Below are 25,858 nucleotides of genomic sequence, written 5' to 3' on the forward strand. Positions count from 1 at the left end.
ATTGTTTCTGCCTTCATTTTGTACTGTGGAATATTAGGAAATTCTATTCCCTGCTTCAATGCAATTTTGACTGGATCGACATGTTTCATCAGACCCATCTCATTCCCAGTCAAATCCCATATTTCAGATTTCACTGTTTCCTTGAGCTCTTCAGGCAAATCTTTCTTTTCAAATGCAGGAAACAATTTTGTTTTTTCTGCTTCCATCATCATCATTGTCATTCTATACAAACCATCTTCCTCCATTGTTTGTAACTCAACCCCATCAGGAGAACAATATATTCTGCAATTCATTTTACACAGAATGTCTCTGCCTAATAGATTTACTGGACTACTATTACAAACCACAAATCTGTGTTTGTCTCTGAAATTTCCAATTTCAACTGGAACTGGATCAGTTAAGTCAGTTTTAATTTGCTGATTACTTACTCCAACAACTTGGATGGTATCCCCAGAGAGAGGTAGGTTTTCAATTTCCACTGATCTAACAGTAGAACGGGTAGCACCAGTATCCACTAGAAAAGTGATGTCTACATCATTAACTTTCCCGATTACAAATGGACCAGACTGGTCAACCTCAAGAGTGGCTCCAACAACACACTCTTCCTCCTCTCTCGGGCACCGTCAGCAATAATCATCAGAATCACTGTCTTGGCTTTCTGTTAACAAAAATTGTTGTGAAGCATTTTGCATTTGCACCCTTTGCTGCTTTTGCTGTTTTTGTGGTTTTATCACATGTTCATTTCCCTGAAATCCCACACTTGAATTATATTTTTGAATTCCCCCACAATTCGGAAATGGTGGCTGTGGCAATTGATTCTGATGGTTATTCACCTGTTGCTGCAACTGTCGCTGAATGTTTAACTCGTTTAACCCCTGTTGCATCTGTAGCTGTTGCTGCAGGTCAACATCATTCTGCATCTGTGGATTTAATAATGGATTCTTTAAATTTTTAGGAGGTTTAGGACACTCGTCTCTCCAATGTCCAATTTCGCCACAATTAAAACAAGGTAATCTTTGTTTCAACTCCTCAATCTTTGGGCTAAATTTTTTCGGAAAAATATTACCTTTAAGCTTTCCCTGTATCTGGTTCGTATTTCCAGTTTGAACAAAATGTGTGTTCTTATTACCCATGCTGGCAATTTGTTGCTCAGCCACCTTTACCTGAGCCCACATGGCTTTCTCTTTGAGCTTCTTTTGTCTCACTTCCAACTCATCACTGCAATACTTAGCTTTTCTTAGAATATCATCCACAGAAAGTGATTGCCATCCTACTATGCTATTCCTGATCATGTCTGCAATTTCAGGTTTCAGGCCATAAACAAATCTATAGACAAAATGACTCATATCTTTTTCATCCAGCTTTTCATAGCCACTGTATTGTTTAAAAATTAACAGTAACCTCTCATAAAAAGAATGAACTGATTCTTTTGTTTCCTGACTTGTCCTTTCTATTTTAACCCAATCAACTTCTTTGGGTGGAATTTTATTTTTCATCCAAACAATCACCTTTTCATAAAAATCCATTACAAGAGGATTTGGAGCACCTGTTTCTTTGATTCGTTCAGGTTCTGCTTTTGGCCAACTTATTGATATTTTGCATTCTGTCCAAAGATCTGATGGGACGACAATGTCGAAAAATCCATCTAGATCAATCCACAGAACTTTTGAGACTTTGATAAACCTATCCACTTGTCTATACCACTCTACTGGTTTCTCCCTCAATTTCGGAAAGTCATTTGTGAACAGCAGTATGTCTTGTCTAGACCAAGGGACATGAACATATCCTCCACCTGCAATCTCTCTCATTGGAAATTGTTTTGACAATTTTTCCAATCTCTCATCTTCCTTCTTTTTCGTCCATTTCACTCTCCACTTATTGAGTTCTCCCAGCTTTTTAATGTAAACAATCAAATCTTTTATATGCAATATTCTTCCCATTGAGTTCAAACTCTCAATGTCATTTTCTGAAAAGTCTAATCTGTAATGCTTTGCAAAATTCTTTTGTTTACTCACATCAATTTCAAGTTCCGCTGCTAGTTCCTCTAACTGATCATATTTATTCTTTGTTTTCCACTGAATACTTTTGCAAATGAACAGTAGTTCATCATCTCGATAGTAATTTAAACTATCAGGACCAATGGTTCCAATTATTAATTCTTCAATATTTGCTTTCAATTTAGCCACATCAAGTTTCGGTGTGGTCACCCTGGCTTCAGGACTCCCTACATCTGATTCTGCACCCATCGGTGTTTTTGGAGATAAATCCTCATTAAAAGTTAAATCTGGCATTCTCGATCTTGAAGAGTTTATTTCAGATATGTCTGAATAAAATTTTTCAGCAACTTTCTGAATTTCTGCATTTAAAGGAATAGTCAACCCTGTCTTGTTTGATTCTCTTTGGTCAAATACAGGCTGAACAGGACCAATTGTTACTGGAACTGTCACAGCTTCCATGCCTTTTGTCATTCGTCTAATTAATTCTTCCTTAGATCTTAAATATTCAGAAGAGTCAACAACCTCAACATTTCTTGTCTCTCTTGCATAATCTTTTGGAGCTTCCCTTGCTCTTGGAGTCATTGAAAAATGTCTACCTTCATTTCGAGCATTATCAAATTCTGGTCTTCTAGGAGTTTCAATAATTTCACAATTATTTGGATAAAGTTTAGGAGCTTCATTAATTGGAGGTGCACTCGGTGAAGTTTCTGTAGAAACCACCGGAGTAGACCATGATCTAGGAGGTCTCAAAGGCTGATTCTTTCTAGCTGTAGTGTATATTTCTTCCATAACTGCATCTTCAGATTCGCTTTCTAAAGATTTCCCAGCAGGAGTACCCATAACCATTTCCTGAATTAAATACAATCCTTCACTCATGTTTCCCTGCCTCCACATTCGCAACCTGTCTTCATGAGTATCTCTTCTCCAAGCTGGAGGTTTAGAAGGTCTTTTAATTCCACTTGCTTCTCTTTGTAACTGATACATCTCATCTTCCCACTCAACTAAAGCTTCAAATTGAGTTGGTCTCGGTTTTGGAATAAGAGCATTCATTTTTTCTCTCAAATTTCTCAGAACCTTTACATTAAATGAACCATCATCAGGCCAAGTTAAAACACCGTCGTTCTTTGTATAGCGTTTCCAGCTATCAAACCATAAAACAGTATGATATCCATATTCACCTTCCATGTACGCTGCAGGTGTTTTATACTTATGAAGTAATTTACCACCTCGCGTTTCAATTTTCTTGTCAGGCGAAAATAAATTTTTAAGTTTTTGAAGTAATGTTGGCTTTTTCTCAACATGTTTAAAATGATAACTCATTTTTAAGAGTTAAATTTAATTCACAAAATCGTTCGTAAAATATTTCCGGGATGTTCCGCAAAAGCAACCAATCCGTGCGCGAAACACACCAACAAGCCAATGACAGTTGAGCTACGTCACTTTTCTGCTCAACCAATAAAAATGGAGTTTTTCTGAAGAACCAATCAGCTTACAGGTCGTCAGAGACTCAAGAACCAATCAGAGTACAGCCTGTGACGTAGGTCACCCAATCCCAGCGCGGCTCTGTGACGTACACAGCAGCTGCGGTTTCTCACTTCTCACTCCTAGCGCTTACCCCTCCTTCACAAAATCTTTTCACAGCGCCATTTTAAGAACACTTTTCAGTGTAAATTAATTCTTAAACAATGACAATAAGGACTCATCTGTTTGTTTCACTATTTAGAATAGTTTACATACATTCAAGTATCCACACTTCGGAATAGTCGGCGCTATTCTCACTAAGGATAATTTTCAATTGTCAGTAGAGTAACTCTTACCCCACCCTTCTAACACGTAAAATTATGAACTAGTTTTCCTCTGAACGCACCGCGAAGTGACAGTTCGAAAGTTCCACTTGAACATAAATTACAAATCAAACTCGCACTTTCACACGGAAAATTCCCTAAATTCAAACACACATGAAATCCGTACAGGACTCTCACCTGTTTATAGAAATCATGCACCGTCAGCAAAATAACGACGTTATCCGTACAGGACTCTCACCTGTTTATAGATATAAAACATGTATCCCTACAGGACTCTCACCTGTTTATAGATAATCATGCACCGACGCTACTCTACCCTTCACTCAAGCTCGAATATATCTAATACTCTTATCACAGTGAGTTTTATGGAAGGCGCTTTGTCCCTATTCTCATGCTGCTCTAATTTCTTAGATAACCCTCACTATACAAGATTCACACCTAGCCCTAACACTGTGCTGCACGGCGACAACACTTGTGGTACACCGCGATACCACTTGTGATACTCGGCGATATCACTGCAAACAGAACAGATGACTTGCGTGACTAACTTCTCGTCACACAATCTATACCGGTATAGCTTACAGATAGCACGAAAAACAAACTCAACATGTGTTAAAACATCGATCCTATTTCCATACCATAACACCTTAACAACCCTTAGCAACCAACATATTACCTTGGTTACCCTTAGCAACCATCAATTTCTGCTACCAGATAATTGATCCAGCGGCCTATAGGAAATATGCCATAAGCAACGCTACCCAACTTTATAACCTACAAAATAAAATTCTACACTAACTCATGGACCCATTTATAAACATGACATATTTGGGCCTACTGAATCAGGTGGTCAAATTAAACCTATATACACCCTATTTACAAATTATATACATATATATATACATCTACGGAAAGAATGTTGACATTAGAACAAATCCTAACTATTTAAATGACCACCATTGGCGATGGGATCTAGCTAATAGCAACCTGCACTTCTGAATAACCAAGACCAGCTTGTTTGTCAAAAGTAAGTTTTTATTAACTAATTTATGGTATTTCAAAATGTAATTTTATAAACCCAATTTTATTAGCATTATAGTAAGCATGTTTGAAAAGATTCATGAGAAAAATACAGTTTAAGCAAGAGAATCAAAGTTTAAGTAAGATTTAAAAGTTTAGCATTTCTAAAACCTAAGTCCCTAGCTAAGCTAAATAAATGGAAAATAAAGTAAAGTTCTTTGAGGATTCTTACGTGCTCCACGCAAAGTCCAGCAGCACTTCACCCTCATCGGAAAGTCAGAAAGCAGCAGCCAGCCCATCCCTAAGGGCATGACTTTTTATACCTTTCTATGCTAGCTAATCTAAGTAAAGGAAAGTTTTCATAAAACCACGATGTCCCATTGGTTGAGAGTGACAAGTGACATGTCACCCACATTTCAAAACTTCCATTAGGTCACATTTCTTAAGGACCATTGTCTTTTCCAAACGTGACCAGGAGCTTCCTTGATTTGCAACAATTGTAAATCAATGTTCTCGCTGCGTTCATTACACTTCCACGGGTGCCAAGTTAGAGCTGACAAAATTGTTCTTTTCCACCGGTTTCTGACCTTGGCCACGTCCGACAAAATGATGACAGCGCGTCAGATTTGCTCAGTGAATGCAGCTTTGACGAACACTTTTTCAGAATGGGCATCTCGTGACTTTTGCAGAAGTAAAATTCAGCTTTTAGCAAACTCGAGCAAACTAGGCCCAAAAGCAGGCAGCTTATACTTTCTAGTATAAAACAAACACAAGAAAAGTATTAATGTAAGAAATAATGTTGATTCTGTATCCACCCTATGTTTACTAATTGATTAACCCTCCCAATTAGTCTAATGTTACCTAGCAAGTGCAAACAAATAAAGCAGCATTTTATATCTACCAGTCTTCATGTATCCATGAAACTTATGTGCACCTAGAATAGTAGAAATGACACCACATAGACAAGGAAAAGCAAAATAAGCACATGCCTCTTTTAGGTTTGCTGCAGTTAGTAATGACAAAAACGAAAACAACAAATTATTTTATTATTTTGCACGAACAAAAGATGCAACACTTATGCACATTTATGAGCACACATGTTAGTCCCCCCATGTGTAGAGTTTAATCTAGATTGTATTAGCACAATACATCACAAATCATTAATTTTATTATTCATGTTATGGAAATGTGACTTTGCGAGTTTAAACAAAATTCTGTTTTCTATCTCGCTCCATCAACTCCCTCATCTGGTGATTAACAAATCACCACACCACCACCCAAAATTTGGTAATTTAAGCTTCCGAGAAAATGATTAAAATTCATTTGTGTCAGTAATCCTAAAAACCTGTGTCTGCATAATCTTCGGAATTTGCATAACGTTCTCTGTGCAACTCCTGTAACTCAATCTCCCTTTCTTCTTCTTTTCTAAGTTTATAGATCCTTCTCTTTTCTTTCAACTGTTTCTTTCTTTTATGCAACAAACAACCTATTTTTGTCAAAATAAAAATGAATATTATTATAATCAAAGGTGCCAAAATCTTGCCAAGAATTGAACTTCCAATGTCATGAAACCAATTTTTAATTGCTTGAAATCTTTTTGAAAGTTTTCCTGTAAAATCATCTTCTTCTAAAGGAATTATTTCTGAATGCATCTGTGTAATGTTCTTAATGTACATCTCAATGTTCTTACTTTCATCAGGTATATATGTGCAACAATGTTGCACATGCAAAATGCCACAGACTCCTCCCTCTTTTGCTAGGAGTATGTCTAAAGCAAGGCGATCTTGAATCACCATGGATCTGATTGCAATTACCTCAACATTCACTAATTGGAATCCATCAGCTGTGTCTGTTGATAATCTGTCAACAATTGCGGACAATTTTCTAATTCTCCCTGCATTTAGGGTTATACCAACAAAAGGTATCACTGCTTGAAAAATATCTCCCAGAACTTCTGTGAAAGTTTCTCTTTTAACTCTATTTACATAATTATGAATTTTGAACAATCCTTCTGAATCTCTATCAACATGAAACACTTTAGGGAAAACAATTCCCACATAACAAGTTCCATACCAATGGTCTGGAAGGTTGTAGTAGGCCTTGTCACCACAAACAAAATAAATCCCAGGAAAGATTGGATCTTTCCCACCTTTGAATCCCCAACCTCCCAAAATCTGATAAGTATCTTCACAGTTACTTGCACCTACGAAATTATTATCAAAAAGTGTATTATCTCTTCTAATGCAAAGCTTTCCACTAACTGGTTTATCTATGTGAATTGCAACATTTTCAAGCATTTTGCCATTTAACTTCTCATCCTCTTTCTGCCAGAATTTTGACATAGTCTGCTTGACTAATTCATTTCTTTTATAAATTGCTCTTCTCTCCTCAACCAGGTTCAAAAATGTCTTTCCCTCAGCACTTAATCTGCAGGTTAGATTATTCTTGTAAGCATACTCATAAGTGAGTTCATTAGTAACAAGAAAAAATTCCCTCATTTGTTTAGCTTTCTTATGCTTATTTAAAGCACCCTCAATTTTTATATTCGCAAAAATCTCATCAAAATCTGAATAATAATATTCTAAGCGTCCAGTCTGATAAAATAAACTAGCTAATACACTGCATGTTACACCATATGTAAGAGGAAGCATATTGTATGTCACTCCCTCAGAAACAGAAGCAGGTAATTTTACGCACACATAACAATCTTTAGCGTCCATTACCTTTACATATTCACTCAAAAGCTTAGTGAATGTATTGCTGGAAAAATCACTAATAGATTTATCCTGATGAATACTAGGTTGATGATCAATAACTTTTGCAGATGCACTATGTTTAGTTTGACTAACTAAAGCTTTGCTTGTCATGTTAACTTTGTGTAATTCTCTGTTCATCTCTAAAGGGATAATCACAGCTAAAACTAACCAGAGCAGAATTAAAATGAGCAGACACACCAGAGTCATCTTACAGCATCTCTTGAAAACAGAACACCTTGAAGTGCTCTCCTTAACATAAGGCATTTTTGGTTAGCTTTGCCTCAAAAATAAAACAAAAAAAATTATTTTTATTTTAAAAATCACTAGAAACTAAATATTTATTTATACCCCCTTTTAAAATATATATATATTTTTTTAAAACCCTAAACAAGATTTCTTCGACCTTATGTCACAAATAAGTTCTTTCAACTAAACAGTTTTTCTTCGACCTTATGTCAGCTAACAAGATTTCTTCAGCCTTTTGCCAAATTAAAATTTCTGTACTTCAATCATTGTCACTAATTTCCTCGATTTCACCTTCTTCTTCACTACTATCATAAATGTCAATGACAGGTGGAATTACTAAATAAGTCCACTCAGGAGACTTGTATTTCTGGTTTGGCCTTATTATCCTTTTTCCTTTTCTCGACACTACTTCAATTTTCCTTCCAACTCCAACTTCTTTTCCAGGACTCTTTTGACTACTGATTTCTTCAACTTGCTCTTTAGGTTTCTTGATCAACCTAACTCTCAATCTTCCACCAGGCCAGTAGTCTGCTTTTCTCACATATTTCTTCTTTGGTTCAGAAGCATTTGATTCTGACTTCCAAGCCCTTTTCTTTCTGCTTTCACTTTCACCATCCACGTCACTTTCTTCAGTTTCGTAGTCTGAAATTTCAATCGACTCAGGAACTTCTCTATTCGGCAGTTTTACTCCTTCAGGAACACCACTCTGATTTCCAATACTGGTACTTGGTAATTCGTCTTCGTCTTCTTCTTCAATTACCTCCAACTTCCCAGATTTTGGATCTCTGTTCCTTACTTCAGAGCTCAACTTCTGCTTTTCGATACTCTCCTGGTCTGAAACTTCTTTTTGTTCTGCTTCTCTGTCTTCAACAGAACTAACTGAATCCTCAGTTATCTTTCCTTTTAACAGATTCTCTTCACCTTCAGAATCTATTTCAATAATTTCCAAGTCTTTTCTTGTCAGTTCTCCATTCACAGGCACAGTTTCCAGATGTCGACCTTCCTGTCGATCTTCAGAATCTGGATTTGTTTCACCTTCTACTTCAGAATCAGAATCATCTGTAGTATCACTTTCAACATCAGAACTCTCAGGAGTTGGTACTGGAATAGTATGACTAGGATGAATGCAACGTTTCAATCCCTTGCATTTTACTGCATTAGTAGTTATCAGAGTTATTTGCCTAGGCTTCTGCCATCTAGGAGCCAGACAATTTCTTCTCCGATGTACTTTTGTTCTGACCCAATCACCAGGCCTCAGATCATGTGTCAAAACTTTTTCATTTGATTGTGCTTCAGTTCCCACCTGATTAGACACAGAAGTCACTATATCAGATAACCTTTTACAGTAATCCAAAATAGCACTGTCATTTATGCTCAACAGTTTGCCTACAGGTACAAAAGCTTGCCTCATAACTCTTCCCATTAAAATTTCATGAGGACTCAAACCTGTCTTTTTATCTGGTGTACTTCTTAATGACATCAAAACAAGTGGAAGAGCATCTGTCCACTTTACACCTGTTTCAACACACATTTTTCCAATTCTGTTTTTAATTGTTCCATTAATCTGTTCAACTACCCCAGATGCCTCTGGTCTGTATGCACAGTGTATCTTCTGCTCAATGCTCAAAGCTTCACAAATTAACTTCATTAATTTGTTATCAAAATGGCTTCCTCCATCACTCTCAATAGTGACTGGAAAACCGTACCTTGGGATAATTTCTCTGAGCAGCAGTTTTGCTACTGTAATTGAATCACAATGTCGTGTAGGAAAAGCTTCTACCCATCTTGAAAATAAACAAAAAATCACAAGAACATATTTTAAGCAATTGTGTAAGGGCATTTCAATAAAATCCATTTGTAACCTGGTAAAAGGACCACCCTCTCGACCAATCACTCCTGTCCCCACCACTGATTTTCTGTTTGGATTCATTTGTTGGCATGATAAACACCTTTGACAAAAAGATTCTGCAATCGTTCTAAATTTAGTGTTGAACCAAGTCTCTCGAAAAAGTCTGATCATAGAATCTCTTCCAAGATGAGCCGGACCATGATATAATCTGGCCATATCAGCAATCAAGCAATTTGGTAAGACTACTCTGCCATCTTTGTAAACCCACACTCCATCTTCATCACGTGGTCTACAATCTGATCTTAACCACAGATCTTTTTCCTCATCATCTGCTTCATTTTGTAAATCCCTAATCTCATGCCATGTTTCTACAACTGTTGTTAGCATTAATGAATTTGAATCAGATTCTTTACTCTTTTCCCGATTGTATGCACAACCTTTTCTTGCGCAGTACTTTGCTGTTTCATCTGCGGAGGCATTGCCTTTTGAGATATAATCCACTCCTTTAGTGTGCGCCGCACACTTAACAATTGCGATTTCTTTCGGCAACTGTATTGCTTCAATTAATCTTTTAATGAAAACTGCATTTTTAATTGGTGACCCTGCTGATGTCATATAGCCTCTCTGAGACCAGAGTTGTCCATAATCATGCACAACTCCATACCCATACTGACTATCAGTAATGATGGTAACTCTTTTATCCTTTGACACTTCACAAGCACGAATCAAAGCAATCAATTCAGCCACTTGTGCTGAACGAATTCCTTCCAGACATGATGCTTCTTCAACATCTGCAACTGTACAGACTGAATATGAGGCTTTCAAGACATCTGATTCAGACAAAGGTCTATCTTTGATGTCTTGTCTTGGTTTAGTGCAAAATTCCATAACATCTAAACACTCATGTTCTAGTTCAGTATCATCAATAATTTCAGAATCAGGCAGTAATGTAGAAGGATTCAGATTCAAACATCTTGAAATCGAAACATTATCTGCACCTAGTATGATTTTCTCATACTTTGTCAATCTGCTGCTTGTCAAATGCTGAGTTTTACCTCTTGTCAGCAATATTTCAACTGAATGAGGCACAAAAACTTTCACAGGAAATCCCATAATGATTCCTTCACTCTGCTCAAGACTGACACTTGTAGCTGCAACTGCTTTCAAGCAGCCTGGTAACGCTTTTGCAATGGGATCAAGAACTGCAGAGAAGTATGCAATAGGTTTCTTTAGATTCCCATGTCTCTGAATCAACACAGACAATGCACATCCTTCTCTCTCACTGCAATACAGTTCAAAATCTTTCTCATAATTCGGCATACCCAAAGCAGGAGCTTGACATAAACTCTTTTTCAAGTTCTCAAAAGATTCCATCTCAGCTTTATTGAGAATAATCGGATCTTTTACATCAGATTTTGTCAATCTCTGTAGTGGTTTCGCAATTACTGAAAATCCATTTATCCATTGTCGACAGTAACCAACCATTCCCAAAAACATTCTGACCTGTCTCTGTGTTCTTGGAGGTTGCATTGCTTGAATCATTTTTATTCTCTCAACTGTCACTTGCCTTTTTCCCTTTGCAATTCGGTGACCAAGATATTTTACTTCTTGCTTGCAAAACTGTAATTTTGCTGGAGACACTTTATGTCCCTCATCTGCAAGATGATTCAACAGTATTATTGTGTCTGTCACACAATTTTCTCTTGTCTTAGCAGCTATCAACAAATCGTGAATATACTGCACCAACGTAGACCTACCAGGTAAGTCCAGGTTTTCCAAAGATCTTTTTAACAACTCATTAAATATTGAAGGACTCTCTGTATAGCCCTGAGGGATTCTACACCATCCGAGGGTCCTACCTTGGAATCTGAAAGCGAAGATTTCATGACTGTCTGGATGTAAAGGAACAGTAAAGAATGCATTGCAAAGATCAATGACAGTGTACCATTCCGCATCATGTGGAATCTGATACAGAATTACCGCTGGATTCGGAACCACAGGGCAACATGGAACAACAATCTGATTAACCTTTCTCAAATCTTGTACAATCCTATATGTTCCATTTGGCTTTTTAATCCCCATAATCGGTGAATTACAAGGACTACTCTCCATTTCTCTTAGAACACCTTGTTTGATAAATTTTTCAATCACAGGTATAACACCTTCAATTGTTTCTGCCTTCATTTTGTACTGTGGAATATTAGGAAATTCTATTCCCTGCTTCAATGCAATTTTGACTGGATCGACATGTTTCATCAGACCCATCTCATTCCCAGTCAAATCCCATATTTCAGATTTCACTGTTTCCTTGAGCTCTTCAGGCAAAATGCAGGAAACAATTTTGTTTTTTCTGCTTCCATCATCATCATTGTCATTCTATACAAACCATCTTCCTCCATTGTTTGTAACTCAACCCCATCAGGAGAACAATATATTCTGCAATTCATTTTACACAGAATGTCTCTGCCTAATAGATTTACTGGACTACTATTACAAACCACAAATCTGTGTTTGTCTCTGAAATTTCCAATTTCAACTGGAACTGGATCAGTTAAGTCAGTTTTAATTTGCTGATTACTTACTCCAACAACTTGGATGGTATCCCCAGAGAGAGGTAGGTTTTCAATTTCCACTGATCTAACAGTAGAACGGGTAGCACCAGTATCCACTAGAAAAGTGATGTCTACATCATTAACTTTCCCGTTTACAAATGGACCAGACTGGTCAACCTCAAGAGTGGCTCCAACAACACACTCTTCCTCCTCTCTCGGGCACCGTCAGCAATAATCATCAGAATCACTGTCTTGGCTTTCTGTTAACAAAAATTGTTGTGAAGCATTTTGCATTTGCACCCTTTGCTGCTTTTGCTGTTTTTGTGGTTTTATCACCTGTTCATTTCCCTGAAATCCCACACTTGAATTATATTTTTGAATTCCCCCACAATTCGGAAATGGTGGCTGTGGCAATTGATTCTGATGGTTATTCACCTGTTGCTGCAACTGTCGCTGAATGTTTAACTCGTTTAACCCCTGTTGCATCTGTAGCTGTGGCTGCAGGTCAACATCATTCTGCATCTGTGGATTTAATAATGGATTCTTTAAATTTTTAGGAAGTTTAGGACACTCGTCTCTCCAATGTCCAATTTCGCCACAATTAAAACAAGGTAATCTTTGTTTCAACTCCTCAATCTTTGGGCTAAATTTTTTCTGAAAAATATTACCTTTAAGCTTTCCCTGTATCTGGTTCGTATTTCCAGTTTGAACAAAATTTGTGTTCTTATTACCCATGCTGGCAATTTGTTGCTCAGCCACCTTTACCTGAGCCCACATGGCTTTCTCTTTGAGCTTCTTTTGTCTCACTTCCAACTCATCACTGCAATACTTAGCTTTTCTTAGAATATCATCCACAGAAAGTGATTGCCATCCTACTATGCTATTCCTGATCATGTCTGCAATTTCAGGTTTCAGGCCATAAACAAATCTATAGACAAAATGACTCATATCTTTTTCATCCAGCTTTTCATAGCCACTGTATTGTTTAAAAATTAACAGTAACCTCTCATAAAAAGAATGAACTGATTCTTTTGTTTCCTGACTTGTCCTTTCTATTTTAACCCAATCAACTTCTTTGGGTGGAATTTTATTTTTCATCCAAACAATCACCTTTTCATAAAAATCCATTACAAGAGGATTTGGAGCACCTGTTTCTTTGATTCGTTCAGGTTCTGCTTTTGGCCAACTTATTGATATTTTGCATTCTGTCCAAAGATCTGATGGGACGACAATGTCGAAAAATCCATCTAGATCAATCCACAGAACTTTTGAGACTTTGATAAACTTATCCACTTGTCTATACCACTCTACTGGTTTCTCCCTCAATTTCGGAAAGTCATTTGTGAACAGCAGTATGTCTTGTCTAGACCAAGGGACATGAACATATCGTCCACCTGCAATCTCTCTCATTGGAAATTGTTTTGACACTTTTTCCAATCTCTCATCTTCCTTCTTTTTCGTCCATTTCACTCTCCACTTATTGAGTTCTCCCAGCTTTTTAATGTAAACAATCAAATCTTTTATATGCAATATTCTTCCCATTGAGTTCAAACTCTCAATGTCATTTTCTGAAAAGTCTAATCTGTAATGCTTTGCAAAATTCTTTTGTTTACTCACATCAATTTCAAGTTCCGCTGCTAGTTCCTCTAACTGATCATATTTATTCTTTGTTTTCCACTGAATACTTTTGCAAATGAACAGTAGTTCATCATCTCGATAGTAATTTAAACTATCAGGACCAATGGTTCCAATTATTAATTCTTCAATATTTGCTTTCAATTTAGCCACATCAAGTTTCGGTGTGGTCACCCTGGCTTCAGGACTCCCTACATCTGATTCGGCACCCATCGGTGTTTTTGGAGATAAATCCTCATTAAAAGTTAAATCTGGCATTCTCGATCTTGAAGAGTTTATTTCAGATATGTCTGAATAAAATTTTTCAGCAACTTTCTGAATTTCTGCATTTAAAGGAATAGTCAACCCTGTCTTGTTTGATTCTCTTTGGTCAAATACAGGCTGAACAGGACCAATTGTTACTGGAACTGTCACAGCTTCCATGCCTTTTGTCATTCGTCTAATTAATTCTTCCTTAGATCTTAAATATTCAGAAGAGTCAACAACCTCAACATTTCTTGTCTCTCTTGCATAATCTTTTGGAGCTTCCCTTGCTCTTGGAGTCATTGAAAAATGTCTACCTTCATTTCGAGCATTATCAAATTCTGGTCTTCTAGGAGTTTCAATAATTTCACAATTATTTGGATAAAGTTTAGGAGCTTCATTAATTGGAGGTGCACTCGGTGAAGTTTCTGTAGAAACCACCGGAGTAGACCATGATCTAGGAGGTCTCAAAGGCTGATTCTTTCTAGCTGTAGTGTATATTTCTTCCATAACTGCATCTTCAGATTCGCTTTCTAAAGATTTCCCAGCAGGAGTACCCATAACCATTTCCTGAATTAAATACAATCCTTCACTCATGTTTCCCTGCCTCCACATTCGCAACCTGTCTTCATGAGTATCTCTTCTCCAAGCTGGAGGTTTAGAAGGTCTTTTAATTCCACTTGCTTCTCTTTGTAACTGATACATCTCATCTTCCCACTCAACTAAAGCTTCAAATTGAGTTGGTCTCGGTTTTGGAATAAGAGCATTCATTTTTTCTCTCAAATTTCTCAGAACCTTTACATTAAATGAACCATCATCAGGCCAAGTTAAAACACCGTCGTTCTTTGTATAGCGTTTCCAGCTATCAAACCATAAAACAGTATGATATCCATATTCACCTTCCATGTACGCTGCAGGTGTTTTATACTTATGAAGTAATTTACCACCTCGCGTTTCAATTTTCTTGTCAGGCGAAAATAAATTTTTAAGTTTTTGAAGTAATGTTGGCTTTTTCTCAACATGTTTAAAATGATAACTCATTTTTAAGAGTTGAATTTAATTCACAAAATCGTTCGTAAAATATTTCCGGGATGTTCCGCAAAAGCAACCAATCCGTGCGCGAAACACACCAACAAGCCAATGACAGTTGAGCTACGTCACTTTTCTGCTCAACCAATAAAAATGGAGTTTTTCTGAAGAACCAATCAGCTTACAGGTCGTCAGAGACTCAAGAACCAATCAGAGTACAGCCTGTGACGTAGGTCACCCAATCCCAGCGCGGCTCTGTGACGTACACAGCAGCTGCGGTTTCTCACTTCTCACTCCTAGCGCTTACCCCTCCTTCACAAAATCTTTTCACAGCGCCATTTTAAGAACACTTTTCAGTGTAAATTAATTCTTAAACAATGACAATAGGGACTCATCTGTTTGTTTCACTATTTAGAATAGTTTACATACATTCAAGTATCCACACTTCGGAATAGTCGGCGCTATTCTCACTAAGGATAATTTTCAATTGTCAGTAGAGTAACTCTTACCCCACCCTTCTAACACGTAAAATTATGAACTCGTTTTCCTCTGAACGCACCGCGAAGTGACAGTTCGAAAGTTCCACTTGAACATAAATTACAAATCAAACTCGCACTTTCACACGGAAAATTCCCTAAATTCAAACACACATGAAATCCGTACAGGACTCTCACCTGTTTATAGAAATCATGCACCGTCAGCAAAATAACGACGTTATCCGTACAGGACTCTCACCTGTTTATAGATATAAAACATGTATCCCTACAGGACTCTCACCTGTTTATAGATAATCATGCACCGACGCAACTCTACCCTTCACTCAAGCTCGAATATATCTAATACTCTTATCACAGTGAGTTTTATGGAAGGCGCTTTGTCCCTATTCTCATGCTGCTCTAATTTCTTAGATAACCCTCACTATACAAGATTCACACCTAGCCCTAACACTGTGCTGCACGGCGACAACACTTGTGGTACACCGCGATACCACTTGTGATACTCGGCGATATCACTGCAAACAGAACAGATGACTTGCGTGACTAACTTCTCGTCACACAATCTATACCGGTATAGCTTACAGATAGCACGAAAAACAAACTCAACATGTGTTAAAACATCGATCCTATTTCCATACCATAACACCTTAACAACCCTTAGCAACCAACATATTACCTTGGTTACCCTTAGCAACCATCAATTTCTGCTACCAGATAATTGATCCAGCGGCCTATAGGAAATATGCCATAAGCAACGCTACCCAACTTTATAACCTACAAAATAAAATTCTACACTAACTCATGGACCCATTTATAAACATGACATATTTGGGCCTACTGAATCAGGTGGTCAAATTAAACCTATATACACCCTATTTACAAATTATATACATATATATATACATCTACGGAAAGAATGTTGACATTAGAACAAATCCTAACTATTTAAATGACCACCATTGGCGATGGGATCTAGCTAATAGCAACCTGCACTTCTGAATAACCAAGACCAGCTTGTTTGTCAAAAGTAAGTTTTTATTAACTAATTTATGGTATTTCAAAATGTAATTTTATAAACGCAATTTTATTAGCATTATAGTAAGCATGTTTGAAAAGATTCATGAGAAAAATACAGTTTAAGCAAGAGAATCAAAGTTTAAGTAAGATTTAAAAGTTTAGCATTTCTAAAACCTAAGTCCCTAGCTAAGCTAAATAAATGGAAAATAAAGTAAAGTTCTTTGAGGATTCTTACGTGCTCCACGCAAAGTCCAGCAGCACTTCACCCTCATCGGAAAGTCAGAAAGCAGCAGCCAGCCCATCCCTAAGGGCATGACTTTTTATACCTTTCTATGCTAGCTAATCTAAGTAAAGGAAAGTTTTCATAAAACCACGATGTCCCATTGGTTGAGAGTGACAAGTGACATGTCACCCACATTTCAAAACTTCCATTAGGTCACATTTCTTAAGGACCATTGTCTTTTCCAAACGTGACCAGGAGCTTCCTTGATTTGCAACAATTGTAAATCAATGTTCTCGCTGCGTTCATTACACTTCCACGGGTGCCAAGTTAGAGCTGACAAAATTGTTCTTTTCCACCGGTTTCTGACCTTGGCCACATCCGACAAAATGATGACAGCGCGTCAGATTTGCTCAGTGAATGCAGCTTTGACGAACACTTTTTCAGAATGGGCATCTCGTGACTTTTGCAGAAGTAAAATTCAGCTTTTAGCAAACTCGAGCAAACTAGGCCCAAAAGCAGGCAACTTATACTTTCTAGTATAAAACAAACACAAGAAAAGTATTAATGTAAGAAATAATGTTGATTCTGTATCCACCCTATGTTTACTAATTGATTAACCCTCCCAATTAGTCTAATGTTACCTAGCAAGTGCAAACAAATAAAGCAGCATTTTATATCTACCAGTCTTCATGTATCCATGAAACTTATGTGCACCTAGAATAGTAGAAATGACACCACATAGACAAGGAAAAGCAAAATAAGCACATGCCTCTTTTAGGTTTGCTGCAGTTAGTAATGACAAAAACGAAAACAACAAATTATTTTATTATTTTGCACGAACAAAAGATGCAACACTTATGCACATTTATGAGCACACATGTTAGTCCCCCCATGTGTAGAGTTTAATCTAGATTGTATTAGCACAATACATCACAAATCATTAATTGTATTATTCATGTTATGGAAATGTGACTTTGCGAGTTTAAACAAAATTCTGTTTTCTATCTCGCTCCATCACTCTCTACCAGCCCTATCTCAGAAACTGGGACATGTAGGTATTTAAAGTAAAAGTGTCCCATAACCCTTGAAAAAACAGGTATTGTCTGGGCGAATCAGACCTGTAATAGAGGGTACTTCTGGAATACTTTAAGGGGGGATTTCATTGCCTACATAAACGTGGAGGAGAAATGGAGTAGAGGCCGGAAACAAGCTGCAAACAATAATTACTTGTGCAATGCTGCAAAACATAGCAATGAGAAAGGGCCTACCACTTGAACCTGAGGAAGACACTTCAGATGATGATGAAGATATACCCCCTTACCCAAAACAACAAGAATAAGTGGTAGTCGTGGCAACAGACAATACAATTAATTATTTACAAGGTGAATATTCAGTAAATGCATTCAAAATAAGGATACAAAAAGTTATTTTTAAATTGCCAACAACAATTTTGGTTTATTCGCAGGTGAAGAACATGAAGAAAACAACAGACTATTATTGAACTTTATAATGAAATTATTAACTATTAACACATATATTACAACTTTTTGATATTTCAGTTATACATTCAAACTTCCTGACAGTGTTTGCCTTAATTCTACCACTTGAACCGTATGAATAAGGAAGTGAGGTGACAAGACAGCTCTCATTTGGAGGGGGCAGTGTTTTGCTCCTCGGAGGAAATTCTGAAAACAATGCAGTCAAATGATACATTCGACACCTCAGTTCTCAGAATTTCAAAGCAAGAGTCAAACGTATCATTAGCTACTTACTGAGACTAAACTTCCTCAGACATGTTTAAGGGGTCACTCCTTTCAAAAAAAAGATTTGTATGTTTAAATGGGGACATCTGCATTTTGCAGAACAATTTGACAAATACATTGTCAAAAAGGTTGGATTTATAGTCAGTTGTGAAAGATCACTGATTAATTGTTCTGATACCTTTCTGTTGGGTAAAACAAGGCTGATCTTCCATCTTTACTGATTTTCTTCATTTTCTTGTTTTTAATTCCTTCATCCTTTTTATTTCCTTCATCCTTTCCATTGCTCCCTTGACCCCCTTCTTTTCATCCTTTCTTACACGTTTTCCCTTTTTCCATACTTCTTTCAAATTTCCTTTATCTCTCTCGTTCCTTCTCTCCATTTTTCTTTTTGACTCTGTTCCAACGTTCCTTTCTTCTTTCTCTGTGTAAGGAAACAAGATTTTTGCAGGTTTTCACCCACTTTATGCCCCCATTTTGAATACTGGATTCTGGTATAATGATGGGAAATGCTCTAAGCCCTGCTAAACAAGTGCATGTGTTCTGACCCTTATAATGGCTTTTAATTGGCTTTTCCCCAGTTACCGTAGCCTAAATTACTTGCAAGTCCCGGTATATGGTACCAGACGTAACAAGGGCCGGTAGGTAAATGTAAATGTAAATGTAGTATACTTGTAAAGCGCACAGCTGCCCCAGCAACGGGGCGTCCCGGCGCTGTATAACTCTGGGGAACCCGTCCTGGCTTTCCCTGTGGGATGGTCCCTTGCTGGGAGTCCCCAAGGTGGAGCCAGGCATCCCCGGAATTGGTGGGGCCGTTGTGGAGATTAGGCAAGCTAATGCCCAGAGTTGCCGAGTGGAACCCCTGATTAGAGTAAGCATCGAAGCGAGAATTATCGAGTCCGCTGACCAAGGTCCACGACCCTGCCGCGTCGGGAATTGAACCCTGGTCCCAGGCTGACTTCTGCTTTCAGGCCTGCCGCCTCTAACCAGTGAGCCACACTACTCCACGTAAGAGTGTTCCCCAGGGACAGCAGCACTTGTTGTGCCACCATGAGTGGAACAAGGTAAAACATGGTTCCTAGCCTGCCTCTGCAGACTTGAACGGCAGTTTAAAACAGCTAACTCAACTTTACTATTTAAGCTATTGGCAAAGCCGAAAATTCCCCTTTTAATGTATGTTAATTACCCCTATGGCAGGCCTAATGAGCCCTAAGGAAGGGTGTTATATATTAAAAAGTGGAACATGTTTACATGTTCTAGCAGTAAAAACCCTAAAGCGTAATTTTTAATGTGGAAAGGCTAGTTGCCGCCATTGGCCAGTACCGAGTTACACGCTGGCCCCTAGCCCTGTTAACTCCTGAATGGGACTACTAAGTTTGGTACTGTTTGGTGTCAAAAGAAAATCTGATTTAATGGTTAGATTGCATTTAACTGGCGTGGCGAAGTGAGCTAAAGAATGATGATGGATTCAACCAAAATCTGTGACTGGGTGTGAGTGTCTGAACAATTTCAGTGCTCCGTCCATCATCTCCTTGTGTTTGCTTGGTTCGCCTTAAGTTGGCAGGGTATGCCCAGAGGTGGGTCCCTTGCTTACTTCACCACTAAACTCAAGCTAGCCTGGCTGATGAGGGGTGTTACCCCAATACTGGTCCCAGGATGATTCTTTCCGGTCCAGGGAAGACCTGGCTTGGCAGTTTGGTCTGGACTGTTGCCATAAGGAACAGGGTCAAGACTGACTTGTATATAGCTCGGTCTGAATTGGGGTGAAAAAGTGAGCTAAAGAATGATGATGGATCCAACCCAGATCTGTGACCGGGGGTGAGTGCCTGAAAAATGTCAGTGCTCGTTCCATCATCTCCTTGTGTTTGCCTGGATTTCATTTAATGTCACTGGTGGGCAAACTGTAACTTTAGAAGTTGCTACTTTACGTGCCCAAGGTTTCCAGTGCCTGTTTACTGATGTACATAGGGCTTGTACTGCATACAGCTTTCTGACATCCTGGGGATATGTGCTAAAAACACCCAGGAAAGGACACAATAGGGGCATACATGGGATTGAGATGTTATCTTCCTCCTGCTGGAAGCCAAACGTTTGTTAGCCCAAAAGGTGAGCTTCAAAGGAGAAGCCTACTTTGAAGGGCAAATGGGTAACATTAGGGAGAGGGGCTGCTCTATTGTTTAGGCAGAAACGTTGGCACTGGAGATAGGAGAGAAGAAGCCAGTAGTCAAACCGTCTTTTCCAAGGGCATGTAGCCCCTTGCTAGACATACCTCTGGGGATGGGCTAGGGAGCTCTGAGTGTCAACAGAGGGTCTCATGGGCAGAATGGTGCATCCTGCAGTAGGAAAATGGCGCACTTCCTAGGAAGTGGTCATCAGGAGGGAGGGAACCTGGTAGCCCATTGGACACCAACCGCATCCATCCCTGAGGGCATTTTCTGAAGATAAATATGGCACCCAGAACTCAGCTCTCAACCAACTCAAAGAATGGCTGCCCTGTCAAGCCGAAGAACTTCAAGGGCCAGCTGAGTGGCCTCCTGTTCGCAACAGAGTGAAATAGCAGCAAAAGAAGTCTGCTGGGGCAATATGGTAGCCCAAAGACTTTAAACCACTACCACCAACACCGTGCAGCAATGAGGAACAAGTGCCGATGTGCAGAATTGCACCTGAGATGGCTGAGCCCAGGACTGCTGTAGGAGAGTTGCTGGGACTCCCACAAGGGAAGTTATTGACCCTGGAAGGATTGGGCTGTGACCGCAACAACAAGTGACTGGTAGTCCAGTTGCAACTGGATTCCGGCCAGACTGGAGAGGTCTTCGTGGGACATCGACTCTGCATCCAGGGCGCCCTCACCATCTTTGCGGACTGCAGAATCCCTACAGAAAGTCCCCGTTCTACCACATTGCATACACAACATCCTTAAAGCATCTACAGCTTCCTTCATCACGTCCATAAGGACGACTCCCTAGGAATCCATGGTAACGTGGATAAAGTGCCTAGAACTGCTGAAGGACTGCTGCTCCTGTGAAGGTAACTGTTCTTAGGGCATAAAACGAATACAAAAGGGGGGTCTGAGGGAATGTTTACCGACCTTGCATTGCTATCATCCCTTATCACTATGAATACCAACAACTTGGATAACAATGGGTCAAAAAAGGAAAGAAAAACTATCTAAAACCTATCTGTGTATCTGGCATCAGGAGGTAAACCTCCCCAAGACAGCCTAGACGGATGTCCGGAGTACCGACGGACAGAGCGGTGCTCCGTTTTACCTGAGCTGTAGCCAGGTGAGGTGGGGTGTGCATTCCCTAACTATTAGGCGAATCCCAGGTGATATTGTTTATACTTTCTGACATCACCATTCACATTAAGCAGTAGCAGTAATTAAGGTCCTGAGGAAGTAGTAGGAGACCAAAAGGTTCCGCATCCACTGCAGAAACATGTCGACCATACACCAACTGAAGTAGTTATTTGTTTGCACTACTATGCACTGTTTTTTAATCTCTGGGAGTGGGTAGGATGTAATAAAATTAGTTTTCCATTTCCACTACCCAATTTTAATTTTTTTTTACACTTAGCACTTATTACTTTGTCTCACATTTTGCACTGCTAGTCAGTTTACCTCCTGATGCCAGAATATACTACACTCACATTTGAGATACTGTGATTAGACTAGGCTACCACCTGCCTAATCTACTGTGGGTAAAACCACTTTCCTTCAGGGTGAAGGATCCCAAATGATGTAGGGCGGTACAGGTCGGTGATCTGATGGGAATAATTATTTCACCACGTTATACTCTAAGTAGATTTCGCGGTTGTACCCCTAAGATACACAGATAGGTTTTAGATAGTTTTTCTTTCCTTTTTTGACCCATTGTTATCCAAGTTGTTGGTATTCAACTGTTCTTAGGGACCTTGCAGGTTCCCCTGACTAGCTCCGTGGTGGAGTCGGTCACCCTAAGAACTTCTAACTGCCCGCATTGACTTTTACATAAGTTTTCTTTGAAAAAGTTTCTAAATGTCCAATTCATTGACTTTTCCACAGCTTGTTCGTGGTTGAGTGAAATTGCACTGATTTATTTTTGCTTGTAAAATCTACATCTATGGAACCCTCCAGTGGATCTTTTTTATTCTAGTGTCTAAGGGGCATATTACCAACAACTAGCGATAATTATCGCTATGTTGGTTTAGCGGCGATATTTTTATCGCCGAGCTGCGGCGATTTTTATCGCTTAGGAGCCTTGATATTATCAAGGTTTATCTCCTAAGCGATACAAATCGGCCAAAATGCATGACTATCGCTGAAAAGTCAGCGATATTCATGCATTACCGAGCTAATGCTCTTAGCCATGTTATCCACCTACTATTGGATAACATGGCTAAGAACTGCTCTGGGGCAGGTGTTAGCTTTTGGAGATATTCGCGCTTAGGACGAATATCTCCAAAAGTTGGTAATAGGAGATAGCGATGTTAGCGACTGTTTCCAGTCGCTAACATCTTGGCACGCCCACTTTGCATGTCATTAGTGATAAATATCACTGACATGCAAAGCGGGGCCCAAGATGGTCGCTATCTCCTACTAGCTGCTGCTAACTGGTGTTAGCGACAGCTAGGTAATAGGGAGATAATTTTATCTCCGCTTTCTTGGCTTTTAAAGCCAAAAAAGCGGAGATAAACCCCCTTGATAATATGCCCCTAAATTCTTATAAAAATACAGCCCATTTATTTAATTGGAGTCAGATTTCTTGAGTGTTGTGCCCATTTCTGTTTAAATTGTTTTGGTGCTGTGTAAAAGTTTAACACGTGTTCCTCTGTGTAAGGAGACAGTTGAAACCTAAGAGTCCTGAAAGAGTTGGTAAATGTATAACACAGTGAGGTTGCACAACCACACCATATAATACACCACATTTCTTCAAACTCTACCTTCTTTCCATCTTCTTTCTTTCTTTCCTTCAGTTTTTCTGTCCATCATTATTTATGTTTTTCCTTTCAGTTTTCTTTCTTCGCCTGACTCATTCGTTTTCCTTTCTCTCCATACACCCACATGCCTTCCTTCCTTGTTCCCTGATTATTTTCATCATCCATCTATTAAACTGTCCTTTTATCCCACCATCTTTCTTTTCATCTGTCCATCCATCGTCCAATTATCGTCACGCCATCCATCATTGTTCCTTCTTTTCATCCTTCTATCCATTTCTCAATATATCCATCTTTCTCTTCATTCCCTCGCCCTCAGTTCTTCCCTCCCTTCTTCATGCTAGCTAGTTCCATATGAACCCTCAACCCACAGCTCCACCATGTTATTCACATTTGCAGTGGTAGAGTTGGGTCTTTCTGCCTTCTAGCATTCTTCCACTCCTCATTATTGGTTATCAGACCTTTATCCTGTGATGGTGGTGAAGCTTGTTAGTTGTTCTATCCTTGCTCTCTTGAGGGTCTGCTTCAAGGTTATCACCTGTCTCTTCCTGCGAGCCCTGATCAATGAATCTGAATGTCCTTGGCACGAATCTCTGGGCAATGTGTGTTATTAATCTTACCCCTGAGGCCCTGATGTAGGTTTCTAAGGCATTCCTAAAAGAGTAACACCTAGTGGATTTATTAATATCCCAATGATTTTCTCTTGCAAATTTGTTTCTGGTATTCAGGTTATCCTTAAAACCTCAGTTATAGTGTCTTCATTTGTCATACTGTGTTTTGTCATTCTTATTTAACCCCTTCTTTAGAGGGAAAGTGTATGTGACTGTGCTCCTTCTGGTCTTGTGGGTGTGAATGTTTTTCCTTTTTTTCTCTATGGTACATCAGGGTGGATATTGGGGTCCTTCACATGTGGAAATATTCTCTGACTGGAATTGTTTTCTAAGGATTGACATAGGCTCCTTGAGGTAATCCCAGCTTTGTGCGTGTCCTTCAAACAGGCTTTCCTTGTAGTTCATTGCTTCTTTTTTATTTCCTTCTCCAAGGCCTACATGTCAGAGCTGCCCCTGGGGCTTCCACAGGAATTTCTAAGATGGATGCTTACAAAGTTTTCAGTAATGTGACTTTCACTAAAGCACTGTGTCTGCATCTGTTGCAAATCATAGTGACCAAAAATCCTTGGCAAAGCTAAATTGATTGTGTTTGCCAATGCTTGTGGTAAACTGCAAAAAAAATATGACTTGTAGCTTGGAATTCAAGATCCAGATTGTATTGCTTGATATATTGACTTTGATGACACAATGATGTTTTAATTACAGGCATATGATTTTACTGCTTACGTGGATGCCTCAGCCTATCATTAAATAAAGGACTGGTGCTATTCACTAATTGCCCTTGGGCATTCATTTGTTTTACTTTGCTGTCATAATAAGGTGTTGTTGGATTTACAACTTCTTTAGCCCACAAAGTATAAATGTTAGGACAGAAATTCTTAAGGAAGCAATAAAATGCTGACCTTTGTCAAATATATCTATTATGTAATATTTAGCTGTGCCTTCCTTTTACATTCATCACTTTCAATGCACTCTTCACCTTCGGTCTCGGTTTCATAATGCACTTTTTTGAGCTTCAGCGTAACTCAGCTAATACAGTCTGTTCAGAAGCAAAGCCTTTTTGAAATTCTTAGTATGATTATTATTATTATTGTTAATGTTGCTACTGATGCTGCAAATAGGAAAAACACCTACATGCAATAGTAATAATAAGACATTCTTTTTCTTCTCCTATATGACTAGATTATTTATAGTTTATGGTAATAGTTGTAAGCAACAAAAATGCATTGTTTACAGCATCACCTTTAATCATTAATTTAGAAATAAAAGAGTGTGCTTTATTAATAATAGTAAGTGTTTTTGCTTGTCACTAACAATAGTATGTTTCATAAGCAGGAAGTCTGGACAATGCTTTAATCACACAGGGTCTCATTTATGAGGTTTTGGTGCAGGGCAGCACTGCAAGAGTCCTGCTGCGCTGCCCTACATCAAAAGAAAAGGGGAGGAATGCACTGTATCTATGAAATAAGGCGCATTCCTGTCCTTTTCACCGGTGCTGGCGCACAATTGTCTGGCATGCGCCAATCCAGGCACCCTAGTGCCGTTGTGCAAGGGTGTCTGCGTTGCAGGGTTGATTGATTTTGTGCAGGAAGGGACACCTTCCTGCACAAAATCAATCAATTCCTCTTTCTATGTGTGCTACAGAATGCAGCACACATCATAAAAGGAAAAAACTAGGAGAAATGAAAACATTTCTCATCCTTG

This window comes from Lissotriton helveticus, chromosome 5_1 (assembly GCF_964261635.1).
Source record: "Lissotriton helveticus chromosome 5_1, aLisHel1.1, whole genome shotgun sequence".
NCBI lineage: Eukaryota > Metazoa > Chordata > Amphibia > Caudata > Salamandridae > Lissotriton > Lissotriton helveticus.